The following is a 23,924-nucleotide window of genomic DNA, read 5'->3' on the forward strand; positions in this document are numbered from 1 at the left end:
AAACCCCTGCTCCACACAGTACTTCTGGCAACCTTTATGCAGTTGATGGGAGGAGTGTAGGAAAATATCCAAGTCCAAATTTATACAGGCTTCCCATGTCCACGCTCAGACCTAGTGGCAGGGTCTGGTGGGAAAGACCGGGCTGAGCAGCACTCTTGGGTATGGCAAGCACCTCCGTGTTCAAAACCAAGAGGGTGGTCGCTGTGCATTATGCATTAGTCCCCCTGCTGCAGTCCAAGGTGGGGGCTTGCACCGCAAGCTATGGTGAGGTTCAGAAAGTGTCCTGGTGAGGCACAGGTTTCCTGGTGAGGTTCAGAAAGTTTCCTGGTGAGGATCAGAAGGTTTCCTGATGAGGTTCAGAAAGTCGCCTGGTGAGGCTCAGAAAGTTTCACGGTGAGGCACTGCCATTCCTGCCTGGCTCCTGGTCTTCCAGCTTTACCGTTGTCCCAGTTCAAAAGCATGGCAGGGACCCCAGGGTGGGGGAAGGCTCGCTAGCCATAACAGGGTAAAAAGAGAAAAAGGAACCTGAACTTTTCCTAATTCAGATCAAATATTTGGATCAGAACAGAAGGTCAAAAGAGATTAGGCCTGTTTGAATATGAAGCAGAGGGGACCAAAGACCATAAGGTCAGGTGTTGAAAGTGAGTAGAGAATAGATGTGTGATGGGCCCGCACATGGTGGAGGGGCATAGTCCTTTCTACTGGTGTTCAGAGAGGAACTGTAATGTTTTAGATATTTCCCTTTGATGAGAAGGAACGAAATACTGAAGGCACCCAGGGAAGCTGCATGAGCTTATCAGGGAGAGTACATAGTCCCAGTGACACGTGCGGGGCACATGCATTGGCAGGGGCAGGTAGGAGGTGGCTTCTAGAGGTGGGCACCTGGAGAGGGAGAGGGAGAGAGATGAAGAGGAGGCATAGGCAGCAAAAGTACCTCCAGAGGGCATCAGAGTAGGGTGGGTGAGGAAAATGAGGAAAATACAATCTGAAACGGAGTTGTTTGAGAACAGCGGGCAGAAAGTAAAATCGGGCTGAAAAACGTGAAAGGGAATGATGAAAGAAAAACAACATAACCAGGGAGAAAGTGAGAACAAAGAGAGAGAACCAGACTCTGAAATCCACCCGAAAAGTGAGTTCCTCACTCCCTATCCCTCACTGCGGTGAATATTTGGAGGATTTGACTTGCTGCCTGGGACAAATTATGTTAAGTAATGGGGAGGATAATGGGGTTTACACATGGAGGGATCTTCTTGCCTCCCTGCTGCTGTTTCAGTAACAAGTGTTTGGCTTTACATGATGACCTTTGTATAAGGAAGGGCTCTACAGTAGGTCAAGGATTTTACTCTGAAGTAAGGGCAGTAAGGGCTGGGACTAGGAAAAGTGACTGAGTGTGCTTGAAAACATTTACATGCTTAAGAAAGTGTGTGTTCATATTGTTGTAATATTTTTATAAAGATTCAGTTTAGAGCTGTTGTAGGGAGGAATTCTGAAATACTCCACAGCTTTTCTCCTTTCCTCCCATATTTCTGTCTTCCCCCAAGATTCAAACAGTCTTCACCTTTTTCCATGCTATGTTTTAGGATTACTGTTGTCTTTTTTTTTTTCTAGCTCCTTTTATTTCTCATAGACTCACCTATTTTAGGATTTGAATTTCTTTTTTCTTTCATTCCTTCTCTTCCAGCTTTCTTTCCCTTCCAGCCCTAAGTGCTTTCCTCATTGCAAGTGTAATTCTACCTTTAATTACTCCTCTCCATGAAATCTCCCTTCTCTCCTGCCTCCTAATGCACATTCTCTTTCACATCCTCCTACTTCCCCTTCCTCTCCCCTAGCTTCCCATCTCTTTCCCTCCATCCTTCCTTGACACTTTTCTTTCCTCTCCTTGTTCCTGCCTGGATGAGTGTCCCTTCCTGCCTTCCTCTCCCTCCACCCTCTTCCTTGCTCGCTTGCAACTCCCCTGCCCCCCAGCTTTCCCTTCCTGCGATGCCCCACTCCAGCCTGAATGTCTCCGTCTCTCCTCCTTGTGGAAGACAGGCTTGGGATAGCCTGTGAGAGAGACAAGCCTGAAAAGAAGGATTTACAATGAGAACTTGACAAGAATGTGGAAAGCTGAAAAGGAAGCAAAGTGTGTAGGAAGAAAGAAAAGGAAGGGAAATGAGGGAAATGAGACCAGGGAGACAAAACTAGAGAGAAGAAATAAAAGTCACAAAAACACTCAGATGGGGGGGGGGGGGGGGGGGGGGGGGGCGGGACCAAACAGCTGGAAAACGCAGTAGAAAAGATAAGGGTGTTCCTAGTTATCTGGCGCTGTGGCAATGAGTCAGAATCACCGAGTTTCCGATCTCCTATTCAAATGTAAACAAATATTTCTTCATCTTTCTTGCAGTGGTGCCCAAGGGGTGCCAATCAACCCACAGCACAGCGGGGTTATTTGCACAGAGAGACCTCACAACCCTGGCAGCACTTTTGCTGTAAGGCAAAGGCGAAGAGTAGTAGGAGGGTACAGCACACCTGCAAAGTTGTCAGGCAGGGGGGTTAATAACTGGTTGGGGGTTTTGTTTTTGTTTTCTTTCACCAAACCTGGAACACATGAAGATGCGTGCCCACAGATGAGCCAGGATGATGCCCCTGGCAGGAGAGCCTGCCTTTCACCAGCTCTGGTACTCCTCTTTGGCCTGAGAGATGTCCAGCAGCCAGATATTCCGCTCCTCTGCCCTTTGCTTCCCATAACTGAACCCTGCATGCTCCCGATAACTCTCACCTTGTATATTTGGTAAAAGCCTAACCTCAGTGTTTAGGTACGTGAACTAGAAAGAAGTGCAAGACTGACCCTCATTAATGATTATCATATTCTCGGACTGTGAAGTCTGTATGATCTACCCATTTTGCTCTTCTCTTCAGACTCACAACCACATGAAAATAAATAGTTATGATAAAAATTGATTACCTTTTCTAGGTACGTCTTGCCTATATCTGGCCATATGTCAGTGTGAGACTGCCTCGCCCTTTACTTTGTATTTGTCAGGAGAAGCTAAGTAAAGGTTGTATTAACTGCTATTTGCCCTGGTCCTGTAGTATGCAGCCAGGGTGAAATTCAAAGACAATTTAGAATGCTATCACCAGTCCTACTGATGGTATTTTGCACTCCTTTTATTTAGTACAAAGCAAATTGTACCTCAGGTGCTTAATTTTCTTCTAAAAAAATTAAGACATTAAACATATTTGCTTTTCAGCTTGCGAACACTCCATCCCTCTGATGCAGTGGTTCTGACTTCCTGGGGACTGCCAGTCTAGAAATGTTTGTGCAGAGCTGCTCACTGTACAAATACACCTTTAGGATCCACTCGTAGCGAGTACTCCCCATTTAAATCCACATAAGTTGGTCATGAAGCAGAAGGGTCACTGAATACACTCTGGTCTGTACAATTGCAATCAATTTCTGAAGAGCAGAAAGTTTCCTTAGGCAGCAAAAATATGTTAGCTCCATCAGCAAGACAGCACAGATTGAGGCTGTTGGCACTTAATAATATGTAAATTGTCAGGAATCCCAAGTCACCCATTGACACCAGCTCTGCCGAAGGCGATGACTGTGCCCCGTCTCTCTCAAATCTGCCCCGTCTCTCTCAAATCCGCCACAAGTATTGCCCAACCCTTGTTGGCTATTTCTGGCATGACCTAGTGAAGCCCTTAAAGAGGCTTCAGTACTGGAAGGGATCACACCTTTTGTAACGCTGTATGTGAAGCGTGCAGCAGAGAGCAGGAAAACAAGCCGCAAGACAAGCGATCTATGCTCAGATCTCTTTTTCAGTGGCTTGCTGGTGGTGTGCTAGCCAAATCACTGGATTTCTCTGCCTACTCTTCCTTATGCAAACAAGGGGAAGTGATACTTAGTCATTATTATAACATCTAGGGATGCAAATTACTGTGTCAATGATTACTGTTTGTTCTCAAAATACATTCCATTTCCCTTTATCCCATTTACAACACCGGATTAGTCACTTTCAATATTACAGAATCATAACCATTCATTCCTTCAGATGGAGTACTAGTTTCCCTAAAAAGAAAAGCAGCTCTGAGAGGTGGGCCACTATTTCACACAAGGGTCTGCGGGATCAAGTTGCTTAGATACTGGGGTGAGGGAGGATATTAAGTACAGAGGTGACCAACAAATAGCACTAAGAAGTGCATAATATATTGAGGATATAGCAAACGCTTGTCTAATGTAACATCTGATGGCTAATGAGGATTTGTAACTCATCTGTAAGAACAGCTTTACTTTCTTGCAATGATACTGATTGCATCAGGAATTTCATAGTAGTGCAGAACAGTACATAAATTAAAATCATTAGACTGATGGGATACACAACTATTAGCACGCATCACTGTGCTTCCTTGAATGTGGATTTTACAAAGCAGGAAGTATCTTCAATAACCTACCTACATCTTTGTGGTTTTACAAAGGAGTTTTTCACGACTGCATGTGTATTAGTGCCAACTTCTCCCTCACTGAATTTGGAATTACAAAAAAATCCCTGATCTCTAACTATATATTGTCCTAGTGAGGGAGGAAAATGTTTTATTGAAGTTTGCTGGAATTTTGAATGAGCTTTAATCACTGAGATACTGGAGACAATTACTCAGGCTATGGCTACACACAAAATTGTGGTGATTGAACTGAAGATTGGAAACTGATAAAGCAGTTCAAGCCTGTACAAAAATACCTTTCTCAGCTCAGGTCAGTGTGGGCTTTATACACCTTTCCTGGCAGGTAAGCAGGAAGTAGCAGTTGTCATATATCTTGATTCTTACAAGGATTTGACACCATTCCAGATGACATTCTCCTAAGCAAACAAAGAAAATATAGTTTAGATGAAATCCTAAAAAAGTAGGTGCGTGACTGGTTAAAAAAATAGCTTTAAAAACCAGTTAACAATTGTTCTCTGTCAGACTTAGAGGAATTTTTGAACAGGGTCCTTCCAACATCTGCGTGGAATCCATTTTATGCAGTATTTTCATTAACAACCTGTGATGAGGGAATAAAGAGTACTCATAAAATCTGCAGACATCATCTAGCTGGGAGAGGATGCAAACAGTTTGGTGGATGGACTGAGAATTCAAAATGATCTTGCTAAATTGGAGAAAATCAAGAACTCAGTAAAGAAAAGTGCAAAGTGCTACATTTAAGAGGAGGAAATCAAAAGCACAAAGAGAAAATGGGGAATAAGTGGCCAGGCGGCAGTACTGCAGAAAGGCAGCTGGGGGTGTGAGCCATGAACTGAACAGGAGTCAACAGTATGGTGCTGTTCCAGAAAAAAGGCAGAACTGCTGTGGGGAGCTGGGTGCACAACACAGCAAGTGACCGGTTTGCTCTGCCTGGCACGGGGAAGGCCAGACACCAACTGAAGGTTTCACAGCGGAGCTGCAAACCTAAGAAGAGGCTTTGAGAGCACGTCCTGTGAAGAAAGGTTAAGACGGTTTGTTTAAGAAGGGCAAGACTAGAGAATGATGTGGTAACCGTTGGCTTGTGGAGATGAAATGTTCTCACTGACTGCTGGGAGTGGGACAAGAAGAGGTTTCTGCTTCAAAACAGAAACCCTGGGAAGATGCCCTGGTATTTAGGCATAAGGGAACGAAGTTGTGGAGCTACTAAGGTGGCTGTGCACAGTGTTCTTCATGTTGGGACCAACTTCTTCTGGGGATTCTGTAGGTATGGTCAGGCCTGCCAGTGGGCAGCAAATGTAGGATGCCAACGGAGACAAGCTCAAGGCACCTGCTCAGGGTGGCCGCAACTGAACTGTGCCACCCCAGATATGAAGACAAAATGACTTATTTTGCTGTAAAGCCCTCAGATACCAACATTTAATTTGACAGTGAAAGCAGAGCAGCTTCCTCCTACCTGCCAAATTACAGAGAAACCCTGTGGCAGCTGATGGAAAAAGGCCATGAATTATGTTCCTGGCCTCTCCTGTTGAGCTGTTTCTGAACATCTTGGTGAGGAGATCCCGGGAGGCTTCCCAGAGGCAATATAAAGTGCCTAAGCCCTTGTCAGTGCAGGCAGTCTCTGCTTGTCTGCTTATATCCATGTGGACATTTTGCGTTTCAGTCGCTGCTAGTCTCTGTTGTGATTTAACTGGGGAAAAAAATTGACAATATTTTCCTCCGCGTTTTCAATTCTCCCTAGAGCTGGCTGCACTTTCTTTAAATACCAGAGCTTTGAATTTCATTGAGGAAACAAACCAACCAAAACCGCAGAACAATTCTGGAACCCAGTGAGTTTTTCACCCCGTTTCTTGACCTGGAGAAGGAAACATAGCCAATGGTGAGTGGCAAATACAGGTTTGCTAACCTCCACTGGCCAAATCTGGTGACTAATGTCTCCTTTCTTTTGGATGACATGGGATTAACAGATGTATATTGGTCTTGAAACTAGAACATAGGGTTCTAGTAAAAGTTGGGAAGTTGGGAAGCTCTGTGGAGATCCATCGTTACTTAGGAAGCTGTGTCCTCTGCAATTGACTGTAACTGGTAGGATGCAACAAAACTGAACTCCTTGCTGTGGAGTGGGGGGAGAAGACCAAATAGCTCTGTGGAGGAGCGTGTGGCTCAGCAGGCAGAGGGCTGGATGGGCAGGTAGCGGGAGCTGGGACTCACTGGACTTGCTGCATGACACTGGGGAAACCATTTCACCTGTCCCCGTGTCACAACAGCTCCAACTGTAAAATGAGATAACGAGCCTGGCTTTTCCTTATAAATAACTTTCCTTATGAATGACTTCCCTTATAAATAACTTGCCTTATAAGTAGCTTACACGGCAAATACTACATAGGACATAACAGGCTCTGTGGCATTTTTTTGTAATACACACATTTCCGAACACAAATAGCTCAGTAAAACAGTTACAGATGCTATGCTTCTTAAGGGAAACATGTGCTTTCAAAATGTGTTGTTAGTATAAAAAAAACAATTCATTGGACTGATTTAAATGTATTAGCAAGCATCTAACCTGCAGTAATTTAATTGCAAAAATTTAATTGCAAAATTAAAACAATTAGCAAAGCAGCCCTCAGTGTTCATAATTCATCCATTTTATGCAGAAATTCATAGCATCTGAAGCACCCTACAAAAGAAACAAAATAAATACTAATGGAAGATGGGGCTTTTTTTGCAAACTTTTTGGGTTAGAGTTAAAACAAGTAACTTTACCCATTAGTCACAGAGTGGCTGCTTACTCAGGCTGGAAGCCAGTCCATGCCAGCACTCACTGGATGAAATCCACGTGCCACAGCCCAGCATAACGAGACATCTCCCATGTGACAGCGACTAAGGGGGCAAAGAGGTGTCTTGTGATCCCAATTCATGGGCACAAGATCTTCCAACAGTTAAGCAGATAAATAAGCTGCAACCACGGGCTGAGCTGGTTCACCTGGGGAAACTGCTTCACATAAAAGACCCTGTCTACTCTTCCTGAAATGTTCTTGCAAATAAGCAGCTTCTTATATGGTGAAGCTTCTCCTCTACTTGCAGGTGGAAGTTTATACACTGGCTAGTGCTTGTTGGTGGCCCCAACATGCTGCCATTTGTTGGAGAAGATAAAAAACTTCGGTCCGTTTTATTCTCTGCCCATGGCCAGACAACGGTGATTAGTTGGGGAACATTTGAATTGGCATTGGCGCCTCAGCGGTTCTTTGCAGGATGGATGCTTTGGGTTTCTTCTTGACTTTGGCTGGGGCTTCAGAAGCCAAGTTCACATCGGGAACAGTGGGCCTGGGGCTTTCCTCCCCTATCCTTCCAGGAACCGCTCTTCACTTCTGAGAATTATCGAGTACTGAGATTGCTGGCTGAGGTGGTTTTTGGTGGAGCAGGCAGAGCAGATGAATTTGACCTGGTTAGCAGGAACACACTGATCTCATCAAATATTTCTAAGTATCCAGTGGGTTTATTTCAGTTCGAGTCAAAAAAACTTCACTTCCACAAGGTAAAAATGTCTCATTTAAATTATCTTAAGAAGGCAACTGTGAAGTTCAGTTCTCCAGCCTTGTCAAAACAAGGGTCTTCAACCAGACTGTTGCTGGGCTCCTGGCACCACCCTAGCAATGGGAGTATTTCTCCGTACAGGAAATTGTTTGTGAAACTCGGCTCAGCCCTTTCACAACACCCTCTTCGCACTTTCCAGGAGCCATTTAACACTTAGCACGGTAAGCGATATGTGGCCAAGGAGAAGGGAACAGAAGAAGGATTTATTAGGGCTGACTGCTGTTTGAGGGAATTTGCTTATTAAAGCAGATGGTAATATCAGAAACAGTAATCAGGTGTTGTGGTAGGCAGAAAAAAAACCTTCCAGTGCTAAATTTCTCCAGACTCTGATTCGGCTCCTTGTTAACCAAATCAAAATCTGCAGTCACTAGAAGCTCAGTGGAATCTACATCTTTATTTAGTATATAACTTGTTTGAACTTAGTTGCCCGCTGTTGAAGAACTGGCCAGTTGTCCAGATATTTCCCCTTTTAAATAAGCACGTGCTATATGTGCGAGAGAAAGTGACTGCTGAAGATCTGTTAAAAGGGGTAGCATGTTTGGTGAACTGCTCCAGGACAAGCTGCTCCTGAGCAGCTTCCTGGCTCGCTCTTTCACATCATCAGCTCACATGCCCGTGATTTAGACTTCAGACTGAAGTCTTCCGTGTCTGATACCCAGCTTGCTGTACCTCACTGCCATCTCTGTTGTGCCTTGTGGCTGGGAAAGCTCTGCCCATGCCCTCTGTGAAGCAGACAGCTCAGCCCTGACATGCTTTTTATAATCTTTTGTATTTCTGTCCTTTTGGTCCACAGACAATTTGCTTTTATAGTTTCCTACCAAATACAATACACAAACTTAGCATGCTCGCTTCACTGGCACATTTTGAACCCCTTTTTCTAGCAGACCTTCCCTAAGTTACCATCCCTTTATAGATTTTCCACTGATTTCCACTCATGTTTCTGTGGATGTTCCTTCCTCTGCATGACCTGGAGACAGCTTGGCAGCCCGAGGCAGCCTAAGGAGCTGCTTCTATGCAGAAACTGCAGGTCCTAGAGTGTGCTGAGCCAACATCAAAGATAAAACATTAAAGATACTGACACAGCAATGGCACTGGCAATCAGCTCTTGCACGTGTGAAGAATCTGTAAGGATGTCCTTATGCATCTCCTTCTTCTATCCGATTAAGGTGATCTGCTACCATTTACATCAATTTGCCAAATATATATATATATTTGCCAGTTTGGTCTGCTGTTAGCAAGGACATTAATGTCTGTGAAAGTTTCCATGTTCTCATAATTATCTACTACCTGTTATAAGTTTGATCACTTCTTGAGTACAGAGTTTTTTGCTTTAGCCAAGTGCTATGAACCCCTTTATAATTCCTAGTTTTTACAAGGGCAGGGAGCTAACCTGGGTTAACCCTGCACTTCTTTGTTTCCTAGCTTTGTTTGGATTTTGTTTCAAATATTCAGTGGTTTTGCAAAAGGTAGGTGTTTCATGGAATTCAGAACATGAGTGAGAAGGCTGCAAAAGTGGAAAGAATTAATTCCTTGCTTATCCCATCCCTTTGCACTGCAACCCCAGGCTCCTGCAGGGAACAGATGACATGACACCATCAGCATACTGGCACACAGTGAGCATGAGCACTTCTCACTGCACAGCCACCTTGCTGCCAGGGTGGTGGGGACAGACTGGGGCCAGCTGCCAGCTAGCAACTCCTACCAGTATAGCCACAGCCACTGGGGGTTCAGTGCCCGGGTCTTTCCCCAGCCTCTCAGAGTTTGTAGTTGGCATGAAATGTCACGCTGCTCACAACATACCGGTCAGTAGCCAAGCTGTCAGTGAAAACCAGCTCTACCATATGAACTGCTGTGACATCTGAGTTAGAGTCAGCTTTATTCAGTAGGGAACAGCCAGCTTGGATGGCTAATTGCCATCCACGGTTCTCTCTTCCTTCAAGATCTTCCTCCAGATTTACATCTTGGACCTGTCTTGGCATCTGGATGAGGCTGGTGCTCACGTACCAGTGCAGTGAGACGAAGACAGGTAGGATCTATGCAAAGCCCCTCACTACAAGAGGCAGCTTTAGCATCACCTCTGCCCTCCATCCCCCAAGGAAAACTCCCCTCTTGGACGGCTTAGTAAAACCAGAAAATGTTATGCTGGCGACGCAGTCGGTCCCTAGGCCTGGACAAGCATTCCAGGCCTCCTCTACCACGGCGCTGCTCTGAGGGGCAGGGATGGGAGGGCCGGGGTGGGGGGGCCGGGGCAGCACTCCCCGCTGGGGGGGCAGCGATCCCCGCTGGGGGGGCAGCACTCCCCGCTGGGGGGGGAGCGATCCCCGCTGGGGGGGCAGCACTCCCCGCTGGGGGGGCAGCGATCCCCGCTGGGGGGGCAGCACTCCCCGCTGGGGGGGGGAGCGATCCCCGCTGGGGGGGGAGCGATCCCCGCTGGGGGGGCAGCACTCCCCCGCTGGGGGGGCCCAGGCGGGCCCGGGCCTGCGGCGGGGTTAATGCCCAGGCGCCGAGCTGAACGCCTCGGGCGCTCAGGAGAAAAACCGCTCATCCCGGCCTTAATGCAGGCGGCGCACCCTTACAGGACCGATCCCCTCATAAAAAAAACCCAACTATATATTTGTAAAAATAAGATGGTACCCGAGCCCCTCTCGCCCCGAGGCGCGGCCGCGCAAGGCGGCAGGCCCCAGCTGATGGCGGCGGCCGCGGCTCCGCCCTCTTCCGCCTTGGCCGCGGCGGCGGCGCCCCCTGGCGGCTGCGCGGGGTGCGGGCGGCCCCCGCCTCGGGGTGGTCATCGCCCTCCGGTGATGGGGTACCGCAGCGCCAGGGGGGGTTGGCTCCGGGCTGGTGGTGTTTGTTTTTTGGGTTTTTTTCTGACTAAAATGACGTTAAATACCAGCGGGTTTTTACTAGAAATCGCGCAAACTTTCCTCAAAAATCACCGATGGCGTCTGGGGCCGTGAAATAAGCCGGGGGAGGGAATCCTCCTGCTTTCACCTGCAGGGAGCGGGTCCCTCGCTTCATCTGCCGAAACACCCTCGGCGGTGGCTCAGCGCCCGCGGCGCAGACACGGACACGGAAATGGACAGGGACAGGAACACGGACACCGACACGGGCACAGACACGGAGGCGGCAGTACCTCCCGCCCGCCGCCAGGGGGCAGCGCCGGCGCGGGCCGGGCCGGGGGCTGCGCGCGCAGCGCCTCGGCGGCGTCAGGGCGGGCGGGGGCGGTGCGTCCCCTCATGGCGGCCCGGGGGCTGAGGGAGCCGGCGGTAGGCTGGGGCGCTCTGGCTTTGCGGCCGGCTGCAGGGGTCCTCGGTGGGCGGCCCGCCGGTGGGAGGCCCCCGGGAGCCGAGCCGAGGCGGCGCCGGCGGTGCTGCCGGCGGGGAGGGCTCGGGCCTGGGGGGTCTGGCCTGTTGACAGGGCCAGAGCCCGGTGTCCCGCCCGCTCTGTCACACTTCCACACACCGCAACGTAAATACTTAGCAGGTGGGGTGGGAAGGGCCTAGGTTTGCCCGTTGCCCCGTTTGTGGGTCCGGGGCAGGTCGAATGGGTGCCTGGGGCAGGGGTGGGCGAGTGTGGCGAGCCAAGGTGGATCCTGCTCGCCCCCAGCCCCTGCTTCGCCTCCAGTGGTTGCCTCTACCAGCTGAAGGAGAGCAGCACCATCTGTCTTCTGCTTTTCTTTTTCCAAAGCATACATGCTTCACCGATTGCCAGTGTTCGCCCTATAAGTAGCACTCCGTACCGTGTAATTTGCCTTTTTACTTTTCTTCTTCCAGTGCTCCATTGCTGTTTTCTCCACTACGAAGAGCAGCAAAGAATGAGTGGCGTTGGGGCCCATGAGAGACGATGAGATCACTTCAAAAGGGAGGAGAGAGAGAATGAAAATTAACTTCTCTGCTCTCATCCTGATTTTTCATGTAAAAAGGTGCATAGCTGTAGGATATGGAAGTCTCTGGCCCACATGCTTCATTAGCACAGGAGGTGGCAGGATACAGGACCTGAGCAGCCACCAGTAGGTTCTGGCACAGCAAGTTCTGTGTTCCTTTGATTAAGAGACTGGGTGCAAAGGGCTGACCAGCCAGTCATTTTTGGAAAAAAAATAGGCAGAAACAAAAAGAAATTGAAGCAATCCATTCCTTTTGAAGGTAAAGGTGAAGGCGGCACAAATGTCATCCAAATTGCTGAGCATCTCTGCATTACGTTTACAGGTCAAATGCAGTGTGAAGGCAATGTGAAAATCTTAACTGCCAAGGCATCTGGGCTGTGTCAGAAAGACTTGCTGCTCTCTGCTTTCTTGGAGCTAAAAGAAAATTCAGTAAGTTGCTGAGTTGAATGCTTCATCTGCCTCCCTCACAAGCTTCTGGAGGTGACAGATGTTTCCTCGGGGCCTGTTATTTTAGACACTTCCATAATTTATATATCTCTGCAAGCCTGGTGGGTGGAATTGGATGTCACAGACAAGCTGAAAATAACTCATATACTCAGACTCCGATATCTACTGGCCCATGTAGAAAAACTCTGAGATCAAATTGAATCACATTATATGTGCGTGGCAGATGCATTGAGAGATACAGATGGAGCAACGGTGGGTTAAAGTGAAGTTGAAATGTTCTGTGGGGACTGCTGGCAAGGACTCCACAATAACATTGTGCACAGCAGAATCACCGTGGCTTAGCCCTCACGATTGTTTTGCTAAGATCTGCAGTAGCATACAGAGGAAAAATTAATATTTAGAACAATATGTAATTCCCTGTGTGATCATGATGTAGAACTGGACAGAATGCCTTTGGCCTCTGCATGAGAGGTTCAGGAAGCTATCTGGGCAGATGGCTTTGCGGAGCTGCGCTTGGGTGTGCCTGAAGTAAGGCCAAGGGGCTTCAAACCTGCTTCAGGGTCCTTCTCGTTAGAAGCAGTACTTGGTAGGAAAATACTGCTGCGGGACCTTGGAGCCTCAAGCCGTTAATGCCTTGCCAGGTATTTGGGGATAGTCTGGTGGAAGAGACAGGCAAGTAAATATGCTACATCCGCACATGCCCAGCGCTCCAAAAATATAAATCAGGGGACGCTGTATTTGTGGCATATAGGCAAGTACCGGTGAAAGCATAGAGTAGGGGCTAAGGTGTAAGGGAATATTCTCAGGTGAACGTCTCAAACGCTAAGTTTTCTGCTTCTATCCGTGTGTAGAGACCAGGGAGTTTCACCCAGCCATTCATTAAGTTTTCCCCGAGTGCAGCCTGGCTTCCTTTGGGTACAGCTCAGAACCAGCATTCTCTGGGAGGTGGTAATATTTTCCAAGGCTGGGCCATTTGTCCATGCCAGCCTCTAGAGGCTATGGAGAAGCTGTGCAGAAAGGGCCTGGGCGCACTTGGCCACACCCTGTAGCCAGCGGTAGGATGTTTATAGCCTGCCAAGGTAAACTGCGTGAGCGGTGTGCCTCGATTTACAGCCAGATCTCCAGAGCAAAAGCACTGAGTGAAGAATGGCAGAACTTTTAACTCCTTGTGAGGAGCTGAAGACAGAACTCTCAGTGGAGGAGCCAAACTCCTGGAGGATATTGCCACCTCCAGGGAGCATGTATCTCATGGGCTTTCCTGACATAGTTTCTGCCATAGCACAGCCTTGGCACATGTCATCTCTGCATTTAAAGCCTTTTTTGCTTTGTTTTGGTTTTCCCAAAAGTCGCCTACAGGTATTTGTTTCCACTTTCCTGAGTGCTTCCCAAACACAGGGCTTAACCTCGGTGCTGTTTCTAGTCCCCTTTGAGCACTAATATGTGATGACTCGGATCTCCTGAGGCCTAACCCAGTGCTTTCTTCCAGGAGTTGTTCAACCTCCCTCTTTAATTCATCAGAGATTGTTTGGATTCAGCAGATTTCCCTTTCTTCAAGGCCAATGACTTCCACTCTTTCCTTGCATCTTCCAGCCTCCCTGTCCCCATGGTTGTTTGCCATTCCTTTTTTTTCTTTTGAGTCTCTCTGTGGCAAGGTGTTGCACAAAGCCATACTTTTGGATGTACAGTGGAGGGGACAGGGAACGTTCATCCTGCTCTCAGAGGTCCCTTTAGAAAAAAATATTCTTTAAACACCCACAAAGATTTAAGCCAAAAGATTTTAATTTTTAAGCTGATGAACAAATAATTTGTCCAGAGTCAAAATATTTTGTGCTGATAACGGTGCTGTGCCCTGAGTGAATTAATTTGCCTATCTTACATTTACTTGACTTCCCTGCTCGCAGATACCTCAGTCCAGAGATATCCCATATCCTGGTCCAAAACTCACAGCCCTGCTCTTGCAGGAGGAAAATGCTGCATCTTTGGAGAGCTTGGGTGTACTCTTAAGGGGCACAGGAGGAGCAGAACCAAAGGACTTCTGCTGGTTCACTTGTTACCCAGCAGGTTTTGGATTTGTCTGTCCAAAACTTTAGGTGACATCAGTGGGATAACTGGTATAAAATTGCCATTCTGCCCAGGAGGATGTTAGATCTGTTAGCTCTCACAGTGTCCTGATGCGTGTGGCCATAGAGGAGTGTGGCAGCAACTCCTCTAATCTTAAGCCTCTTACCGTAGTGGAAAAAAACAACACAGAAATATCATGTAATTGTTGGTTGTTTCTTTTTTTTTAATTGTGTTGTTTTTTAAAAAAAATGAAGGCCTCCCAATTCTCCTAATCACTAGCTGCAGTCCAGGAAACTTTGTGTTTATTAAGCACTGTGTAAATTTGCAGCTCTCTATAAATGTAAAATCAATAGTGATGATAACAGCAGCAAAGTGCTTAGTCCAGCCCTGGTAATAACCCAAGATTGCTAACTTCTTGATAAGGTCACTAACACAGGCACCTCCTCTCCATGTGAAAACACAGGGTGTGGAACAGAAGATACTTGTGTTCCCTGACAAGGAAGGAAACACTGAAAACATGTAATTTCCAGCAGGTGACAATGGCAGGCAAAGACACGAAGGATTCGCTTAAAATCTGTTGGGGGGGCCTTAGCCCCTCCACTGAGCACTGCAAACATGCTTCCTTTTCTAGGAAATTAAAATCTTAACAAACACCTCCTCGTTAATGGGATCTTTTTTTTCATCTGTTCTCACAACCACACAAGAAAGGAGAAACTCCAGTAACCTGACGGAGTGAGCAAAATGACGTTTCTGGAGGATGGACAGAGCGGCGCAATGACGGCTAGTGTGGCTGACCCCTCGGAACTGTGGCCCTGTCAGTGCCGTTCCACTGCTTCCCGTAGGGCATGGCCTGGGCAGGGCCTGGGCTTCACGGCGGGGCTCACCGAGTGTGCATAGGGACCGCACTTACACCTCTTCCCAGGCATCCTGCAGCTCTTGTGGCAGCTCTGCAGGTGGAAGGGCTTCAGGCTTTTTATAGCTGGGGCTTTCCCACCACGGGCAATAACTAACTCTATGCATTTAAAACCAGCGTGTCTACCACTAACGGCTGGTAGCCCCCTCTACCTTCCACTGTGGTGATTCCCTTAAGGCTGGAACCGCTGCAGGCAGCTGTGGTTGGCTCCATGCAGTCTGCTCCTCTTCCAGCCAGGTCCGTTTTAAACCTGGCTTAGGGTTCCCAGATGGCTTACTGCCATCCAGCCGGCCTCTGCCATGGCCTCCCCAAGGAGCTCAGTGGTAGACCGGAGACCTCCAGGGCATCCCTGCCTCCTCCTTGCCCACCTCTGTCAGTGAGCCTGGCTTCGTCTTGCTCTGCGGTAGGTCCACAGTCATCTTTGGGCTTTTTCTGTGCCATGCTGCTGTGGCAAACTGAGTCCACCCGCACATCCGCTCCCTTCTGTTCTCCTGGCCTCTGCCTGCTAAGCTATCCCCATGTCCGGTGGCCTTCAGCGCAGGAAGAATCCTTCTTAAGCCCCTTTCCCAAAGGCAGCACTCCCACTGTTAAATAATAATCGTACAGTAATAATCACCAGAGGGCTGGCAGGGACTTCAGGAAGTGTCTGAAGCCATCCCCCCCCTCGCCGAGGTGGAGTCACCCAGGAGCAGTGCCTGACGCGTGCGTGAAATCCTTCTGGCGATGGGGACGCCGCAGCCTCCCCAGCAGCCCCCTGCGGCCCAGGAGACCTTCCTTGGAAAAAAAAAGCATTTTCTTGAGTACAGCCCGGATCCTTCCTCCTGCAAATCAGGCTAATTATTACTTGTCCTCCTTCTGGTGGATCTGGAGAAGAACTGATCGCAGTCTGCCTTATAGCAACCTTTTATATAATAGCAAGACAGCTTTTAGAGTAACTGAAAAAGAGGCGTTTGCTCACTTGCAAAGTCAGGAAATTCCCTGCCAATGGACATTCTTTGTCGGGGATCCTTTGCCAGCATAGGCTGAGCTCTAAGCCCCACAATCTACATTTTCCTTTTGAATGACTCCCACAAAATAAACCAAATATCACATCCAAGAAGATTTATTACATCCCTTCCAAGGGCGAAGCATTCCTCAGCTACATTCCACTTCTGTCTTTTGTGCTTAGGGAAGGGGAAAAAAATCTCTGTGATGCCTCTGGATCCCACCCCTCGAGGGCTTCTGTCGTTAATAAAGCTGAGCAGCTGGAGCCAGATTTGTCAGACTAGTCCTGAATGGCTGGCTCGCTCCTGCTGCAAGAGCAGCCCCATCAGAGCAGCGCTAGGATTTCTGCCTCTGCGAGAAGATTAACAACTCGTGGCACCACGTTTCCTCAGTAAAAACACCTTTTGTTGTTCCCAGTGACACACTATCCCTGTGGCAGTGGCTGCCAGGGTGGATCTTCTCACTTCCTCGCCGCTCTGGCTTCTCCTGCGTCTGCATGATGCAAGAGTTTGCAATGCTTTTCGGGAGCTCAGATGTGCTCTTGGGTACTCTATGCTTGAAGCGATTGCTCTCTCCAGGCTTTGCAGCGAAGCTTTTACCCAGATGTGTAAAGGAGGATGTGTATAGAGGGAGGGCAAGGGGATGAAACCTCTGTTGTGTTATCTGAGCCTAATTAAGCTTCTCCCTAGGCAGTCACTAATTGATTGACCCCAGGACTGCAAAAGGGAGCAAATTTACCAGAGCTCATGAAAAGAACAGAGTTTGGAATTTGGGGTTTTTTTATTTCAGAGATTAATACCTTTGACTGATGTCTTGCTGACTGATACCAGTGAAACAAACACTATTCAGCAAATGTTGGTAGGTGGATTTGGCTTTTTAAATCTGAGTGACAGAAGTGGTGAGTCCTCAGATGCCTGTTCGTCATCACTGTGTCCCTTGCCAGCATTTACAGGTATCACTTAACTGGAGCTCTGGCACTACTTTCTGCCCCAGCCTGGGCTGCGCTAACCAGCCTGTAGTCTCTTCCAGCGGGTATCAAATCCATTTCAGTTTCACAGGCTTTAAAAGCATTTCACAAAATCAACCAAAAAAAACCCTTGTCAAACCAAAAATCAGTTCACCAACCATAAAATGCAGCTGCTGCAGGTGTGGGTGAGGCCAGCTCTGCAACAGCACAGCTCAACACCCAGCACTACTGTGGAGAGGGGGGAAAAGCCTGTGTCCAAGGGGAGCTGCAGGGAGAACGAAGGGAAGAAGACCATCCCCTCCCAAATATCTGGAACACTGGCTTCACCAAAAATGCTGAGATCTTTCCCAGTGTGACAGTGTTCAGATCACTCTAATACAATTGAACCCCCACCGGGAGCAGGGGTTCAGGCTTACTCAGGTGAGTGACAGATGCCACCTTCTCATATGCATGAAGCTCAGGCCACTGTTTGCAGGGCTGCTCTGCGAGTACTACTGGGCATTTTGTTGGTGAGGTTTGATGCGGTGGAAGCTCACCCTGTCAGGTCTGAGACGTAGCCAGTGCGCAGGAAAGGCTACGGGAAGAGAAGGTGTGCAGAACAGCGTGGAAGTGACATGCGTGCCTGAAAGTGAGTGAGACTGGGATGAGGACAAGGTGGCTGGAAGAGCAGCCCCGGGCCAGGTGACAGAAGGCTGTCAAAAGGCCAGCTTTCACAACCAGCCCAGCCAGAGCTCCTTGTGTCATTTGGAGCTGATTCACTGTGGCTCCAGTCAGCCTTGAAACCATTTCAGCTGGGCTTTAATGCTATTTAGAGCATGGAAGGAAAGCTCGGGTGTGTAGCAAACTGAAAAAATTGTGTGTGCACAAGCTGGGCCTGCGATGTTGCTGCAGATTTGAAGTTTCTCCTGTCAGCCTGCGAGTTGCTTCCCTTTTTGCCTCGCTAGGATGAACTGGTGTCCTATTCCCTCCTATTCTCCATCCTCAAAGAAGATGCTCATCTCTCGTCTCATCACAGAGGTTTCTGTGCATTCTGTGAAGTTTTGCAGGGATTTGATGGAACTGTCAGCTGAGCAGCAGCACTGGCGGGTGATGCCTATCCTACACGGGGTTTCACCATGAGCATACCTCTACAGCCATGGCTCCCTATCCCTCTCCTAGGCCTGTTCACCTTTAGGTGCTTTGGAGCACTTCTGACTTGCTTTTCTGTCTCTTCTGTTTAGAAAATCTGTGACGTCAGTGAGCATTTACAGGGCAGTCCCAATTTCCACGCTGTGTTTGAAGGACACTGGTTTGTTGGGTCTCTGGGTTTGGGTGGCAGCTGCAAGAGCAAGTCCCTGGGTGTAGCTATGGGGAAGAGGGACTGCCACCGTCTCCGTTGTGAAATGACATGTGTTGGCAAGGCAAACTGACCCTCTAGAAGAAGATGCCGCTGAAGAAAGAGAGGAATCCAAGTGTCTCCTCTCCGGAGCACATGGACTTCCCCATCCTGAGGAGGACACTTGTGACCCTCACAACCCTCCCCCCCGCTGCGTGCTCTGTCTGCTTCTTTATTCTTTTCCTCTCTCCTCAACCACACCCACTATTTAACCATTTAGATATAAAAATAAAAAATAAGAAAACCACCCAACCCACTAGACAGAGGGTTTGCTAAAGAGGGGTAATTTTAAAAGCAAGTCTTTGAGGTCAGCGTGTAATTGTAACATTGGGACTGTGTGATTCAAGACAAAAATAATCCACTGGGTATCTGGTCAAGGAGGAGAGGATGGCAGCTGGCAGGGAGGGAAGAGGGACTTACACGGGATTGATCAGACAGCAAAAGACCAGGCAAAACTACTTGCTGGCACTGGGACTCATATTTGTGTAGGATACTGCAAGACTTCCCTGGCTGTGATGGGTTCATAAGAGCTGCTGTTCGGGGTCACAGCTTCCCTGGGTCGGGAGCCCTGCCTCTGCCAGGAGCTGGCACTGGCCGCTTCCTGGGAATTTAACTGTCTTCCGCAGAAATACTGGGATGATGTGAAATTATTTATATATTAACCTGCTCATGGGGAACATTTCTGGTTTGGTCTGGAGTTTAGTGTGCTGAGGTTTTTTAACAGTTCCCCATTTTCAGTCTCCTGCTTCAGGTACTTGATGAAACCTGTCTTCTTCAAAGGGTTTGTGGGGCTGCAAGCCATGCCCTTCCCTCGCGTGCTGTAGCAGAGGATGTTTTCACCCCTATAAATGTCGGATCCTTTCCTCAGTTCCTTCTCAATTACAACTGACAGCAGTAAGTTATGTGGGCCAATTGTATAACATATTTTACTAGGATTTTCTGTAGTGCATTTTAAATGGAGAAGTGAGCCTTGGAAGTGCCCAAATGGCTCTGCTGTCTCCTAGCTCTGAGAGCACAGTACCGTGGGTAGGAGGACCACACCACAGCACTGGTTTTGTTTAGCAGTCTGGTGAGAGACAGTGGCAGCCCCCATCACTGGAAAATAATGATGCTAATTCTTGTACTGGGGCAAAGCACCGACTGTCTACAGAGAACCCTGATTCTCCTGGCTCCAGAGGTGGCATGGGAAGGACCCCGAGTGGCCTTTCAGCTCTGTCGTTCCCAAGACTCAGTTGCTTTCACATTTGCTCCCAGATGAAATTACCATAAAAATCAGTTTTACTGTGCAAGAAGGGTAATAGGAGGGAACACGCCTGTACATGGATGCCAGTGGCTGGGGGTATAGAGCTGTACCTGAATTGATGCCACTTGTGTTTCCATTCTAAGATGCCCAGCCATCAACTCTCCAATCTTTCACCAGTTCGGTGTTTCCCCTTCCCAAACCACTGTCTGTGCATGAAAGGGATTTATTTTTAATCAGAAGCCAGCACTGGTTGCAGGGGTCTTTACTCTGTGACCTTCAATTCTTTCTAGGAGGAGACAGTGGGTTTCGGTACCTTCTTGCTGTGGCTGTCTCTGGGTCAGCCCTTCCCAGAACAGATGCCACTGATTCAGGAGGTCTTGTTGCCTCCCCTTTATGTAAGTGCTGGTTACACAGTTCCGCCTGGATCCATTGCAGTCATAAACCATGCTCAAGGGATGAGCAATTTAGGGTTTGGAGTCATTGTGGACCAGCCCTGGAGACCTCATGCAATTGTTTTTCATCTCTTTTACACCCACAGTTTTGCTAGATTAGAGTTACTGCAGAACCCAGAGAGTTTCTGACTTGAATTTGAGTTGGGAAAGACACACAAAAGAAAGGAATTTGTGTTGTAAATTAGATTTCTCAAATTTCGGTGATTTGTCATGGAAATGTGGCTCAATCTATGCAGTCATAAAAACATTTCACATGTTCAAACTCTTCTCGTGCTGTTAACTTCCCTGATGTGGCGGGGTACAGTGACTGTAGGAGGTAAGGTTAATTTCAAATCAGCTGTGGCAGAAAAATGACTTGGCACCGCAGCTGCGGAAGCATTAAACCTACAAAATGAGGATTAACCTAGAAACCTTTCCCCACTGCTAGTGATCTATGTGAGAAGACTGGATTCTTGGCTCAGGTGGTTTTCTGCCCCTTCCGAAGTGTCTAATGGGGTATATGCTGCCTCTTGGTGCAGCTCAGGTCAGCGGGAGAGCACCCAAGCACCTCCCCGCGCATGTTGTGCTTGCCCATGATCCAAAATGAAAACCATAATTCAGAGCTCAGTTAATGGGGGTGGCCTAAAAATAATAGGATTGAAACCAGTAAATGGTGGTTTGTTGGCTTTGCCCACCAGCACCGTCGCTAGGGGCGTGCGTTTTCAGCTGGTTCCCTGCAACCATCAGAGTCACCTAAGAAAAAAGCAGGGAAGGTGAGAAGCTTCCATGTTCCCAGGACTCCAGGTGCTCAGGCTTTAAGAAAAGTACTAAATGTCCTGAGATGCCTGGAGAAAGAAAGACCTGGCGAGGCCGTTATCCCCGCTTGCCACTCAAAGCAGAACCTCTCATTTCCCGTGTACACCAGTGGATGTTAGTCATGCGCAGGCGCAGTGCCGCGGGCGATGAGTTCTTCAGCACTTCAAAGAGCCTTCTGCTGCCTTTGGGCGTGTTTCACGTTTTAGGCTGCTGCCACACTCAAGCTCTCAATGAATCAAAAGCTGTGCAGGATGCGGCAGCACCAAAGGGACCGTGTGCAGCATGCCGAGGTGACAGGTACTCTGGGACAGAGGAGCCAGGGACTCTACTGCCTCACCTTGCCTTGCCTATCTACCCCCTGGTCAGCTGGAGAAACCACATCTCTGCGTCTCTGTTTCCTTGCTGGGCATCTAGATAGCAAGTGAGAGGGGGTTGCTCAGTGCGTCTTCTGAAAAGCAGCTGATAATTTTTATCTCTTTATTTCAGAGCTCGGCCAGTGCATGAAGAGGGTTGCATTACATGCTTGGCTGCAGCTGTATGAGACTTGTTGACCCTGGAAGTCCCTCTTTTCCTTTTTGCAGGTTGACAAAGCCAGTCTAGGGCTTTTCAGGCTGGAGATGCCGGTCAAGCGGGGAGCTCTGCAAACCCCACTTACTGGGGGTTCCCCCGCAGGAGGTTCTTGCTCAGAAGGGGCAGCTGGCTGGCACAGGTGGAGGCCAGGAGGGCAGCAAGGCCAGCACCGGGCTGCTGCCGGGAGCGGCTGCGTGCCCAAGCAGTGTGGGCAGTGCCAGCTTCGCTCCCACAGCCAGCCCCAGCCCCACGGGCCGCCTGGGCAGGGAGAGCCAGCCAGGGGGCCAGGGGAGTTCGCTGCCGGGAGTGACACATCTGCGTGCGCCTGACAGCATCTGTTGCCATGGCAATGCGTATTTGAGCCTGAGCCAAGCTGCATCTTCCCTGAAGTTGTGAATTGAGCTTAGCTTTATTTATTTAAACCCGACCATAACGAGGGATAGAAAGAGAAGAGACACATTACAAATCCCCTTGCGCAGGCCGTAGCCACATGAGTCAGAGGCACTGCAGGCTTTAATCAGCCCACCTGACGTCAAACCTCTCCATCAGAGGAAAGTGCCGCCTGGAAATGTCAACATGCCCAAATGGAAAGGCCAGAAGGTAAATCTTTTCCTGTGCTCACTCACCGAGTAGGAAAGAACAATTAAAATTCAGCCAGTTCCCTAGACACATCTTAATAGCAATCTGATTGAATGCTTTTCTCCTCCAGGCCCTCTCCCATCCCTGCCATTAGCTGCTGGGGACAAGGCCTGTTGGTCTGAAGGATCTTTCTAATGCAGCATCAAACCCCAGATCCTTCAAGAACTAGGTGTCACCACCGGCAGCAAAAATGGGCTCTGCAGGAAAGCTCTGTGGCTGAAGTAAGCTCTCCCACAAGCACTGAGCTATCCGTGCCGCGATAGCGGGTCCCAGTTTCACTCGTGTGAATGCACAGGGGTAAGAAGAGCGACTTAGCTTGTACCTACATCACCAGCCGACATAAAGTTGGGATGAGGAAAAAAGTAGTGGGAATCAGATCATGTTCACCAGAGGTGTCAGCCACCTGTGGGCAAGTCAACGCCAGCCCTGAGAGATGCACCATGGCGATGGGAAATGGTTGTGGGCTGTAGCAGAGGAGTGTCCTTCTGGGAAGGGAAACCCTCCTGCAGCCTTCCTGCAGCCTTTCTAACACAGCTCAGACTTTGGCCCCCGTAACATAGACAAGGTGCGAAGAAGCCCCCAGCTTTGGAGACAAGAAGCCTGTTCTTCAATGTAGATCCTAAGTCAGGTGTGCAGAGGGGAGAGGGGTCAGCCAAGGACATGTACAGCTTTATCTGCTCTGTTGGGGAGCATCAAGCTGGGACGCCTAGGGAAACCATCCCTTCCCAGCCCACTGGTGTTTGCCAGGGGTGACAAAGGGACACATGCAGACATCAGGGGACACAAGCACATGGAGAAGGAGGAAGGAAGGAAGAATGTTAAGATGCAAACCGCACCGCTTAAAACCAGGGCGGCTTTCCAGTTCCTCCGAAGTTCTCCCCCCACCCAGCACTGTACAGCAGCCAACCTGGTGGGCTTCTGATCTTCCCAAATCACTTAACACTTCTCCCCTTTTATTTTTGTCCTAAATGTAAGTGTTTCGCTTTAGTGGCTGATCCTGGCAGCGTGCCCCAGACATTACACTGGGGTTGCTTTTGCTCTAGGAGATAAGTCTGTAATGAAGGTTTCCTCCTCGGTGTCTCTCTTTCCCCCGTAGTGAAAGTCTGTAATTACCAGCGAGGGGCGAGGCAGACAGCACCGAAACAATGTCATTTAAACAGTGGTGAGACATGCCTGAATTGCTGGGTTGTGCTCTTCTCCTCGCAGGACTGCTTGTGGATGCAGACCTTGCTTTTAACCCTTGCCAGGGCAGGGAACACTGTCCCCCCCACTCCCCCAACCAGCCTGCCTGTGCCCACATCTGCTTGGCTCCAATGGGGGCAGATCCTGTTGTCTGGCTTCTCCCCTGTGCCCGAGGGGTCAAGTGGCACAGATCAGCGGGGATTGCCCCCTTAGTCATCATGCGGGTAACTGGGGGTTTGGAATTGGCTCTTCAGCTCCCATCTACACCAAAGCTGTCTGTCTCCTGCTCCTTGATGCGAGGTATTTTCTTGGGGCAAAATTCAGTCAAACAGGGTGTGCAGCTGTACCCCTCATCCTTAGGAAAAGGTTTGAGATGTAGGAA

At 48.7% G+C, this 23,924-nt stretch overlaps 1 long non-coding RNA gene across 1 annotated transcript; it reads left to right on the top strand.

The window, feature by feature from the left end:
* The first annotated feature begins 10,393 nt into the window (after window positions 1–10,393).
* Window positions 10,394–15,075, top strand: LOC114011851 (uncharacterized). Its single transcript, XR_008745482.1, has 4 exons — window positions 10,394–11,297; window positions 11,805–11,953; window positions 12,237–12,343; window positions 14,886–15,075. It is a non-coding gene; the product is annotated as an uncharacterized LOC114011851 (long non-coding RNA).
* The last annotated feature ends 8,849 nt before the right edge of the window (window positions 15,076–23,924 follow it).

This window comes from Falco peregrinus, chromosome 1, assembly GCF_023634155.1.
Source record: "Falco peregrinus isolate bFalPer1 chromosome 1, bFalPer1.pri, whole genome shotgun sequence".
In the NCBI taxonomy this organism is placed as follows: Eukaryota; Metazoa; Chordata; class Aves; order Falconiformes; family Falconidae; genus Falco; species Falco peregrinus.